Source organism: Brachyhypopomus gauderio, chromosome 9, assembly GCF_052324685.1.
Source record: "Brachyhypopomus gauderio isolate BG-103 chromosome 9, BGAUD_0.2, whole genome shotgun sequence".
NCBI classification, from domain to species: domain Eukaryota; kingdom Metazoa; phylum Chordata; class Actinopteri; order Gymnotiformes; family Hypopomidae; genus Brachyhypopomus; species Brachyhypopomus gauderio.
The window spans coordinates 1,840,256-1,852,158 of record NC_135219.1 but is presented as its reverse complement, the minus strand read 5'-3'; the positions used below and the strand labels follow the sequence as shown (position 1 = coordinate 1,852,158).

The window sequence follows — 11,903 nt, the reverse complement described above, 5'->3', positions numbered from 1 at the left end:
GGACCAAACGGCTTGCCTCACAAAGAAGGCTCTCAATCTGGCAACCTCGCTTATTTTTAAAACGACAGCAGTTTTTGTCTGCTGAGAATGTTTGATATTCATGACAGACCCATGTGTGTCCGACACACTGATATACCGCACCTTGATCAAATTACTAAATGCATTGTTTTATGGTCACTGAAATGAGTATTTTTCAGGTTTTTAACCTCATGATGCAAAAACAAATGTACGTCAAAAATGTGTACATTCGTTCATTTTCTATGCGTACTCACAGGGCCGTGAGGAGCGGATGTTCTGGGACTGGGTTGTGGAGACTGGGATGTGTGGTAATGAGCACTGGGACCCAGGTAATGACGGTCGTTGTACTGGGAGAGGTAGCAGGCCCGCCGTCCCGCTCTAGCTCAGAGGTCCTGAACTTTACAGCACACCTCACCGGTACTCCAGGTTTGTTCTGCCGCATTTATTATGCAGCCCTATATCTCATTTCAAAGAAAATCAATCATTTTCAAAGGTGATTTATGCTGAGCGGATGGTGAACAGAGCAATAGCTTAGTCCTGTTAAACCTTCCTGGGGGATTCTGCTCTGTGAACACTCACTTTATCCAGAGCCCCGAGGTCGACCAGTGTCTGATTTTTTTGGGGGGGGGGGGGGGGGGGTCACATCACGTCCGAGAAAAATTATCCAGAATTAAGGTGATAGGACCACTGCTATGAAGAGCAGGCCGATATGGACCCCGCAAACATGGAGCCGCAGGCCCGAAAATATTCCAGGTTGTTCTCAGAACATTTCAAAATGTATGATTACTTCCGAGGTCCACAATTATGACCTCATCTGACACAAGTGATGTGGGTGACATTTATCGATAATAAGTGGAAACGTGATGGTTGAAGTGGCAACGAAGTCCATGGAGGTAGCGATGGACACTACGGGAATGTAGGGAACTAGAAAAGAAGGGTGTAGACGTTCGTGCGGCTTCTTGGCGCCTTTCTGGCGCTCTGATTACCGTGCCCATCAAAGGCCCGGGCGGCCCGGACACCGAGAGGCCCGGGAAGGCAGGGCTCCTCCGGCAAACCCTGCTTGATTCACTGCCATTTGTGACGTTTGAGCAGTGTGTCCTCTCTGCCAGCCTGACACAGATCAAGGGCACTCTTGTTATTTGTGATTACTCCTCTAGCCATCTTCCCTGCCCTTTGAAGAGGGAGAGAGAGGGTGATAAAAAGGAACCGTCGAGAGAAAAGGAGGCGGAGGATAAGAAAAGGGAAAAAAAAAATCGACAAGTCTTAGGAGAAGCCTTCTGTCCAGCATGCGGGACCCAGCTGAGGAAATCTTCACAGAGCTGGGAGCTCATTTCCTTTCAGTGCCGCTGGGTCAGGTGTCGAGGCTACAGGGGGATTTGGTGGGATTACGGCCACCCCCGTTAGCCGCGGCTCGATTACGGCTAAGTGCCGGATTGGAGGCCAGCACTCCAGATCCGCCACGGGGGCAGGAATGACCAAGTCACCTCTCGCTCGGGGGAGGATGAGGAAGGATGATGAAGGATATCAGCTGGCCGGGTTGTATCACGCGACGCCTGGGTCCCTCAGCCAAGCACTCTGCACGCTGCGCCAACATGTTATCGTGCTGTTCCTCAGAGGCAGACCCAAGGCCTAAAGACTGCCCAAAAGGTGGTGGGACTTACTGATAGAGCTTCAGGTATCAACATCTAACTAAACGAGCTTCTGTGTGGGGGTCATTTAAAAAATCTCATAGACCGAAATGAAGATCAAGGCTGCAGTTCACACTGCAGCTCACATTTCCGTGTCTCATGGTGAGTGTGAATTCTCACCCTCTCAAACTAGAATGTAACAAGTGGTGTTGATTAGGTTATTTGGAGATGAAAAGGTAAGAAAGCTTAACCTAGTCTTAGAAGTGGCCCCCTGGGCAAATTTGTTTGCGTATATTTTTGACAGAAACCCAATTAAACTAAAGTAAATTTGGCATGTCACTTATTAGCCCCGACAGGCTTAAACCGGCACAGGTGTCTTCTTTGCTAACGGAACCTGACGCATGCTATGTAAGGCGTAGCTGGAGTCACTTTCCAGACGCTGGAAACACGCTGCGTCTGCCTCCCGTGCCCTCTGCAGACAACAGTCTCTAGCCTGCAGCCAGAACAGTGCCGCCCCCCCCCCCCCCCCCCCCATAATAATAGAGTCTGGAGATATTTGGCTAGTTTGCAAGCTGCCGAGCGTCGCCGCGGAGAAGGAGGGTAACTGACTATTACTGGGTGTTTACCTGTGCCGCTGCCTGCCGAGGGAGAGGGGGGGCAGCTGTTTGTTTCAGCTCTTAACCCGGCACGAGCTGATGAACCGTGACAGCTGACGCCTGAGCAGCCAGTCAAAGAAAGTGCACATAATGAGGAGTCTGGCTGCTTGAGAGAAACATGTCATCATATCTCCAATAGAGTTATTCCCCTCTCCCTTCCCCTCTCTCTCTCCCTTCCCCTCTTTCTCTCTCTTTCTCTCCCTTCTCTCTCTCTCTCCCTTCTCTTGTTCTCTCTCTCTCTCCTTCCCCCTCTCTCTCTGCCAGTTTCTCTCATTCTCTTGCTTCTCTCTCTCTTTCTTTTTTCCCTCTCAGGCTTTCTTCCTCCGATTGCTGTTTCTGTCTGCCTGTTGTCTGGCTTCTCAATCCCCCCCCCCCCCCCTCTGTCTCTGTCTCCAGGTAAGATTTGGACTATGCCAAAGGCTGACATGGGAGAAGTTGTTGTTTTTTCCCCTCCTCTGGTTTGTTTGTTTGTTTTGTTTACTTTGGCTGCTGGGAAACTGATGAATGAACTCATCGGCCGGGTTCGTGTATGCGAGGCAGGTAGTTTGCTTGGCACAAAGCTCTTCAAAACATGAACAAATAGAAACCCTCAATTTTAAAGCAGGTGTACAACACACAGACATATGGAAATATACCCTTTTATAACATTATTATATAAAAATCAGGCAGCACACGTTTATTTATTATTCTATTTCTTTCTTTCCATACATAAACATTGGCAGTTCAGAGCATATTATGGGAGCAGCAATAATAATGAACCTGAAGCTTGTGTGAGAACATTATGGGCGTACAGGGCATTGCACACAACTCTATCAGTGCATTAGCACAGAGGTTAGGACCAGAATTCTAATGGGTAGGACCCCCTCTACCCATACACACTGAAAATTAATAGGGATTAATATAGGGACCGTGGAGTTTGCTCTTTATATTATTAAAACCACAGCGGCACTGTAGCCACTATGTCCAAACATTTCTATAAATAAACTTCTAGAAATCGCTAGTCAATTGTTGTTTATAAGACTGTGCTCACAACACTGATGGATGGCTGTGTGTGTCTGGTGTTGCTGACGCGTGGCGTGGTTACCATGGTTCCTCGTGGTTCCACTCTTGTGCAAGTGTCTCTCGTCTCCATGACAGGAAGTGAGTGTTGATGGGCTCTTCCTCCTGGTGCAGACCTGCTCGGAGAACCACACCTGCGCGCTCACGCCCTTTCAAATGGGCATGCAGTGGTGAACCGTTCATCAGTTCATGCTCAGGGAGACACAGAAATACCCCGGAACTTTGTTCCAACAGCCATTTTTAGTTGTTCCAATTATTAGATTTCCTGATAATGCCAACAGGTGCGACTACTTAGTATTTTCTGAACATGACCTCATACAACGCTACGCGCGAGCCTCTCGCTCTCGTAATGGGCAGAGAGAACGGTGGAGCGGTATGGGGGGAACTGGGTGGAGGTGCATGACGTCACACACATGCTGACTCAAGCAGGACTCCATGGCTCACAACTCCCACACATGATAGGCAGGCCTGCTCCAATCACCTCCACCAGAGAGGGAGACGCACCACCCTCTCCATCATTCTAATGCCCCCAAACCCGGTGGAGGTGCTGACGGTACACCACGCTTACGCGTTAAAGACATTAGCCATGTAATGGGCCTTCACCGTACCAAGCATAACCCGCCTGCAGAGGACACCTCGGATACAAATTTGTCGTGACGTGAGAAATTAATAAAGGAAATTGAGATTTATTTATACACACGGGCACGGGCTGACGCGTCAGCAAAGCAGGCAGGCAAAGGGCAAAAAGGATCAACTAATGTCCTGGGGGAGGGGAAAGGGGAGGGGCATGCAGAGTGGGAGGGGCTTTTGACTGGGCCAGCCCTGCTTATTACGCCCTTTCTGCCGGTATGCATTGCTCCCCGTGGAGCAGCTATTGTGCGGAGCCCCCTTCCCCCATTCCTCCGAAGAAAGGCCATACATCACGCAGGTTAAAGGGAGGCCGGGCCGGGAGCGTGTAGATCGGAGGGGTCGATGAGGCACCGACGGAATCTCGCGCCTCCCTGTCAAGAACGGCAGATGTTACAGTGGAGTGAAGAGTGGATCGATGGCGTGTCGCCGCTTGCTGATCGCTAATCATTTTCGCTGAATATGCGATGGGGGAGAGATGGAAGATCTATAGAGAACGCGTAAGGGCAACCTCGTGCTTTACGAGGACAGCCACATAAGACGAGGAACGTCAAGCAGAAAATCATCTTTGTGAAATTCTTTTTTTCTTGTAATTAGCATTAAACAATCCTAAGGATTGTATTCAGAATATGCAAAGTTGACATGTAAATATTAAATACTGTACAAAGTTCCAGAGACTGAGAAGACAAGTGGCTGCTGCACTCGGAGACACTGTCCCCGAATCGCTCATTTTTAGCCCCACTATCTTCCTTGGCAATTTAATTAGCTTGGATTCTCCATTACACCCAAGTTCAATCACATTCCTGAACCTTGTAAGCAACTAATTGATTCCGAGAGTGTTGCTTGCCCAGCCGTTGATGGTCCAAAAGATTCCCCGGATTGTCTCGGGACTTGGATCAGAGCAATTTGGTCAAGAAGCTGTTTTCGTATTAGATTAGGCCCATGAATCCAATTTAGAATGAGAGAAGTTGCATTGTGGTTCTCCCCAGGGTTGTGTGTGTGGGCGTGTGTGTTGGCACTGCTACACACACACACACACACACACACACACTGCACGCTGCAGGATGACAAGACAACAGCGAGATCGCCTGTTTTGGCTGCGTGCTGTCTCACCCCGCTGCTTGCGCAACATGCATGTCAGTTAGGTGCTGGCACAGATGGCGGCCTGACGCTCGGTCCTGCGTTCAGCTCCGAGGCGCTATCGATCCAAACACGGCGCAATCATAGTGCTTGTCTGCGCCGCCGTTGAAAACGAGGGGCGAGGATTTCGTCAGCAACTGGCTCATTTTTAAAGTACCTCTCGACATCCAGTGGGGCCAGCTGGTGAATTAAACTCTTCCACAGCCGTGTGAAGAGACGTATGGAAATCTCAGACTTCCGAAGGTCGTCCCTTTTCAGCTTTGCTGTACAAGCACACAGCGCGCACACTCGTAGCCACTTTCGCACGCACACGCCCCACGAATACTTACGGCAATTATGTGATTGGCCGCAGGGTGCTGCAATGACTGCAGGTTGACACACCGTTTTCTCGGAATGTCTGCAGGCTATTTTACCAACCTCCCCAACTGGTGAGCCCCTCAGCGAGCTCAAGCTCGCATTGCATAACTAGGGGAAAATCTCCTAGAGCGGGAGAGAATTGAACCTGCGCGCACTCCAATCGCGCGGCGGTGTGTGTGTGTGTGTGCGCGTCCACTTAATCCACAGCGCCGAGGTTGATTCTGCTCGCCCGTCCTGCCTTGACCCGCTCCATCGGATCAGGGCGAACGACACTCGTTACAGAAGACATCATTTAGACTGGAACCTCAGGAAGCAAAGGGAATCCCTGGCCTCATAACAGCTATGAAATAATATAAAAATAACTCGGAAAAACTGTGAAAACCTTAGGAAGCTCCATTTGCTCTGAAGGCTATATTTTATATGGCCATTTCTGGAGTCGTTAAAGGAGCCTAACCTTGAATTTTAGTTATTAAAGCATAGCCTGTATTTTCATAATGATTTTGTGGTTTTTTAAGTAAGATAGTAATTTCATATTGAAAATTCTTTCCTGCAGCGGTGTAGTTCATACAACGCCCTTTTGATAACCAGTGATCAGCTAAGTGTATCTTATCAAGTACTCTGGCGAACTGCCCAATTTCTGAGTGTTATAATCTGACTCAAAGAAGTATTCGACTCCATACGTAAGAAATGATGTACCTCATTCATTACCATGAAAATCAACTAATGAGATGTCTGAGGAACTTTTTCCATGCTTTGTTAGTGCGCGAGACAGGCTCGAGCGTACGGTGTGGCCACACGACGATTCACGCGCAGGAAAGCGAATGCTGACAGTGGGGGAAGTGATTTTGGAAAACAATCTAGTTCACTGCATTATAGAAGTTTGTTCATTCATTCAGTCATAAATAAAGAAGCCAACAACAACAAAAAATACAATTTTGTGCAGTATCCACTGACTGATAGCTGAGGCAGATACCTGACACCTCTGCATATTACGGCCAGATGGCTACAGCAGATATTTGTGAAAACGTATTCCCTGTGCAGGTTCGGACTGACTGGTGATAATAGCCTGCTCTACATGAACTGATACCCCTTGGTGATACCATGCATTAAACTTTTGCAGAAATGTGCAGCTATGTACCTGAAGGAGTTAGGCTGATTTACGCAGGCCTACCTGGTTCTCAGTATGTGTGTGCGTGTGCATGCAGGATGTAAGCTTAAAAAAGTGACATTTTTTTGCACGCAAGTCTATTATTTACAGCTCAAAATGCTATTATATAACAGATTTATTGTCCCGCGTATAGGATCCACCCAAAGAGAAAAAATAGGCTGATGGATCTCAGTTCTGTTGACCAACTACTTTCTGGAGTGGAGGAGAGTGAGGCATGATGGGTAGGGAAACCGGAGCAGGGCTTAGCTGCAACATGGCAGAAAGAATGACGGTTTAACTTCAAAACTAAAGCGTAATCCTCTCTCTTCTTCCCTTGGGTGATTTAGATAAAAAAAGAAGCTGGACACTTTTGTTTGTCAAATCTCAAATTTCAACATGTCAAGGCTTTTGTCATTATTCAGACACAAAGGCAATGACAAGATGAGAGAGATGGGGAGAGAGAGAGAGAGAGAGCGAGAGAGAGGAGCGGATGGAGGGAGGGGGAGGGAGAGAGCTGGATGGGCCTAAACCAGGCTGTCCCGTCCCCAGGCGGAGACGGAAGACAGAGCACCCTGTAGTGTAGCACAGTCATCTTCAACGAGAGACTTAGGGGGCCCTCTGCCACACTTACACAAACACACATGCACATACACACACACACACGTGCACGCACGCATATACACACACGTGCATGCATTTCCGTTTCAGCAGACACTGGGCAGGATTCGAACGAGGACGTTATCCCGGGTTCCTTTCCTTTCTTCCTCCTAATCGGTACAGTTCAAAGGGCGGCTTTTCCCCATGAATACCATTATCCGATTTGTCATCTTATCATGCCACACACACAGCCCTCATTAGACGCTGGGATGACGTGTTGACAGTAACGAGGGGAGTTGGGCTGACCCTTGACACGCCAAACAACGTTTTTGATCCCGCAGAACAAAAGGCAGACGAGAGCGATGGCTGATAGGAGAAGGAGAGGCTGACGCGACCCCCATTTAGCCGAGCGTCTTATCACACCTGCGTCTGTTTACACATAGAAGCATTTAATCCCGCTCTCTGAAGAGCAGATGAATGGGTGATTACAGTGTCGCAGACCCTCTAATTTCTTTCGTTCGTTCGTTCATTCTTTTTCTCTCTGCTTTCTCTTTCTTTACCCCCCCCCCCTCCATCTCCCTCTCATTCTTCCAGATTCAAGTAGGCCACGTATTGTAATTAATTTGGCTCAGGGGGGAATGGGCCATGTTGTCATGGGGCCGAAAGCCTAAAAGACACCAGAGGAGAGGGAAGCTGCCTGCCAGGAAGATGCCGTACAGCATACAGCATTTAATTAAAAGACACTTGCTAAGGAAGAAACTGTGTGTGTGTGTGCTCACACGTGTGTGTGTGTGTGTGTGTGTGTGTGTGTGTGTGTGTGTACTTGTGCTAGGGGGAGAGAGAGTGCATAATTAGCACCTTTGCTACTGACTGGACCTGGCACAAGGAGCAATTAGGTAATTTCTAACAGTTATTAGGAATTAATTACCAGTTAATTTGCATGGGCGTGATGTTAAGTGGAAATGGGACAAGACCGGGCGGGACAGCCAGGGATAGGCGCTCAACTTTTATTGATATTGACTATTAAAGTGGGTGATTGGTTGGTAATTGCTGGGACCTTTTGATATGACACTTGCGCTGGGCCTCATTACAGGATGAAATATGTTCTTTCTCCACAGCTAAACCAACACCGTGGGGCGCCTGGGAGAATGTTGCCTTCTGCGTGACATTAACCAAGGGGAATGGCTCAAAAACAGGAAGTCTCACTATGACAGGGGGAAAAAGTGGCTTACTGCAGCAAAGGGCAGGCAGACTAAATGAGGGAGAGAGGAACATTTTTGGAAATCTGTTTATGATTTACTGTGCCATCATTTTTGTGCCATGCTCAAATTAGGGCCCTCTTCCCCTCGTGTCCGTGGAAATGGCCTTCATACATCTGGAAATGAATGAACAACAAAGGAAAGAAGGGAAAAACAAAATCCAATTTCACTTTTTCGAGCACGTGAAGCGGAGTGTGTGGAAGTGCTCTCGCAAACGAGAGGGGGGGGATTGTTCCAGTTCCGGCCGACCAATCTCCACCGACTCGAGCCTGTTTCAGTGGCCGTTACGCAATAAGTGTGAGTAATCTGGTGTGGAGAAGAAAGTAGTCATTGAATCGCATTGTTTCTATCTGGGCAGCCGTCACGCTTAAGTGAGCGACGGGAGGAACAGGACTAGGACAGGTGCTGAGAGAGACCGCCACACACACACACACACACACACACACACATGCACGCACACGACCACGCTGGTCGCCTCAGTTCGTTTCTCGTACGGATTGTCCGGAGACGCTCGCTCTTAATGAAGCATGACTCGTAGCTGCGTAACGCTCAAATTACGGATTTACGCATTACGGAAGTGGCGCGTGATGACGCGTGATGGCGCGTTGTGGAGCGTGATGGCGCGAGGGGGATCGCTCCCGATATGTGGGTCCCAGCCGCTCGACGTAGTCGGCGGTTTTATGTGCGGCTCCGTTTGTTTCATCTTCTCTGGGTCGTTAGTAGGTGACCTTTGGCCCATGATTTTCACTGTGGGCAATGAAGGCGGATAAGAGGCATTGTTGTAAGATCATATCAGACAGTCGTTCAAAGTGGAACCTTTGCTGTTATTCTGTAGTGTTTGCGCTGCTAAGAGTGCTATGATGTAACAGCGAGAAACAGACTACCGGGGTGAATTTCTGACAACATTGTTACCTGTGTTTTCTCGCTTTGCTCAGTCTAGCGCTGGTGTTTTCCTAAATCCTTTTTACTTTCGTATGCCTACGAGTCATTTTAGCAGGAAACGCAACCCTTGTCAAATCGGATTCAACGTTGCGTTAACAGATTCTGGTGTTTGACTTAAGAATGCTATGTGTAATTTCAACCCTAAATTAGCCCTCAGTCACTGGTGAAATTAGGCCAAATTATGCCAATAATATACTGCATGATTTGGGAAGCACTCGTGCTTGTGTGTGTTTTTCCCTCTGTGTGTCTCCAGAGGTTCATTGGGAGCTCTCCCCCAGCGCCGAGGGTTTTTCCACGAGTCCGTTAGCCCCAGTGGGCCTCCTCCTCCTCCCCCTCCCCCTCCCCAGTGTGTGAGCCCCACCGACGAGCGACCGTCAGGCATGGAACCCAGCGCCCAGCCAATAGGACATCAGCTCGTCCATGGGGCGGGTGGTAGAAGGGGTAAATGGTGCTATTTTCTTCCCATGCAATCAAAACACTATCTGTGTGAAAAATGGCAAGGGCTCTTGTGTCGTGATTGCTCCGGGACAGTAGAGCTAAAGTGGGGGCCCGGCTGGGGTCATCGTCAGAAGCCGCAGACTCCAATTCCCAAGCTAGCATCCATCATAGGGCCACCGGTAAGGAGATACTTCAGATTAAGGCACGTGAAGCAGACACGTTCGGGTCCTTCAGCGCGAAACGCAATATGGAATGTGTTCATAAGGCTACGTGCTCTTTAATAGAAAAGATCTCAGCACTAAATCAGGGCCAGTTCTTATGGAAACCTTTGCTAGTTTTTTTTTTTTCCTCGCATGAGATCATTATAAGAAAGCCAATACGGTCCTGAAAGTTTCGATTGACTATATATCTTCCCTCAGAGCTCCCTGTGTTTGGTAAAACCCAGCAAACGAAACAAACATAAACCTCTCCAGCTCCGTACTGTAAGGAACAAGCTTGATTGTGTTTTCCGTGGAGGGTTGAATTCTGTTTAATACCAGCGTACTAATTTGTAAACACGTTTGCGGAGGCATCCGCTGTTTGTTTTTGTGGGGTTCATTGCAAAACCGGAGACCATTGCCTCTAGTTTGCACAATCCTCGAAGCGTGAGAGAGACGAACTTCCTCTCCGGCGCCTGCCTGAATTACAGATCAAGCGCGGGTGTCTTTAATGTCATCTATTAAGGTAGGAGGTGAAAATAGACACCTCTACTTTCCCCCCGCACTTCAGCCAGCCGGAGTGGCCCGTTCCAGCCCATCAAGACGGCGGCGTGCCTCGCCTCGTCACCCTCTCCTGCCGGTGCCTCCGTCAGTGCGGCAAAGTAGGTTCAGGCGTTCCCACAAAGGCGTTTTGCAGCTGCTTCTTCTAAGATAGCAGTAAACACCCCCCCCCCCTCTTTCCCGGGGTACGACACCCCTTTCTCCGTGCAATTATGCTCCTGTTTCGAGCAAGGAGGAAGATGGTGAAGTGTCTCAATTAGAGCGCGGCGCGAGTGCGGGCTCCAGGAGAGGGGCGGGGCCTGTGCCGCCTCAGCCAGCCCGAGCAGATGTCGTCTCCGTGAATAGCAGCCAGTCGGCGGGAGACGCTCGGTGCTGATTGCACTTCCTCTGTCTCTGCGAGATGAATCTGCCGTAATTTGGGCCGGGGGTGGCGGTGCCTTCGCTCATGGGGGAGGGGAGGGGGCGGGGGGGTGGTGACTCGACTCGGCGTGTGTCGAGTGTGTGTGTGTGTGTGTGCTCGGCTCGGTTTTCCCCACGTGATCCCCACGGCAGTGGGTTGACGCAGCGGGGTGGCAAGCAGAGTTGTCATTCTATCATTAAAGGCCTCACCGATGTAAACCTGCACCTGAAGTCCATTGGGATCTGTGGAGGACGGCGGGCCGGCACCAGCTGTGCCAGACGTGCTGATGCAAACGCTTCGGAATCAAACTTATCATTCACACATGCAGCACGTGATTAATAGCTATAAGCCTACAAGGGCTAGCTGAGATTTCCAGCGAACGTGGACCTGTCAGCTGCACCTGACGTAGGCCCACCACCAAAGTGGCATTGGTATTTCCATCTAATAAATCAAATGAACTGCCAAGCACGAGCTAGCATCCTCAGGAGGGCACCGGGGCGCAGAGCTCGGGAGAACGGGCCCGACGCTGCTCTCTCTCCTCGAGTGGTGCCGAGGCCTCGTAGACGTGAGGACCCATTAAGATCTAAAAGATGTCCAAATGAACTCCGAAGGCTGGGGGAAAACACCGACTTGAAACACGTCTTCCGAACATCTCGCATCCCGCGTTTCCAACCTTTCCTCGTAAGCCATGCAGCCAGCGTTCCTAATTAATGTGTGATCGTCACTCCCTGGTGAATAGCCACATTCATTATTTGATAGATAAATCTGACATGATCTCAAAACGATCATGACACATTTTCCCATCCCATCCCCCGCACCTCTGCTCGTTTAGTGCTATAATTTGAAGCCATGGGAATTAATATTAATGATTTGGGAG

General features: G+C 49.3%; 1 long non-coding RNA gene across 1 annotated transcript in view; it reads left to right on the top strand.

Moving 5' to 3' along the window:
* Positions 1–9,060, top strand: part of LOC143522417 (uncharacterized) — a 10,789-nt gene extending 1,729 nt beyond the window's left edge. The window contains exons 3-5 of the long non-coding RNA XR_013132991.1: positions 275–444; positions 8,062–8,125; positions 8,348–9,060. This is a non-coding gene — a long non-coding RNA (uncharacterized LOC143522417). The remainder of the gene's footprint in view (positions 1–274; positions 445–8,061; positions 8,126–8,347) is intronic.
* Positions 9,061–11,903: the final 2,843 nt, after the last annotated feature.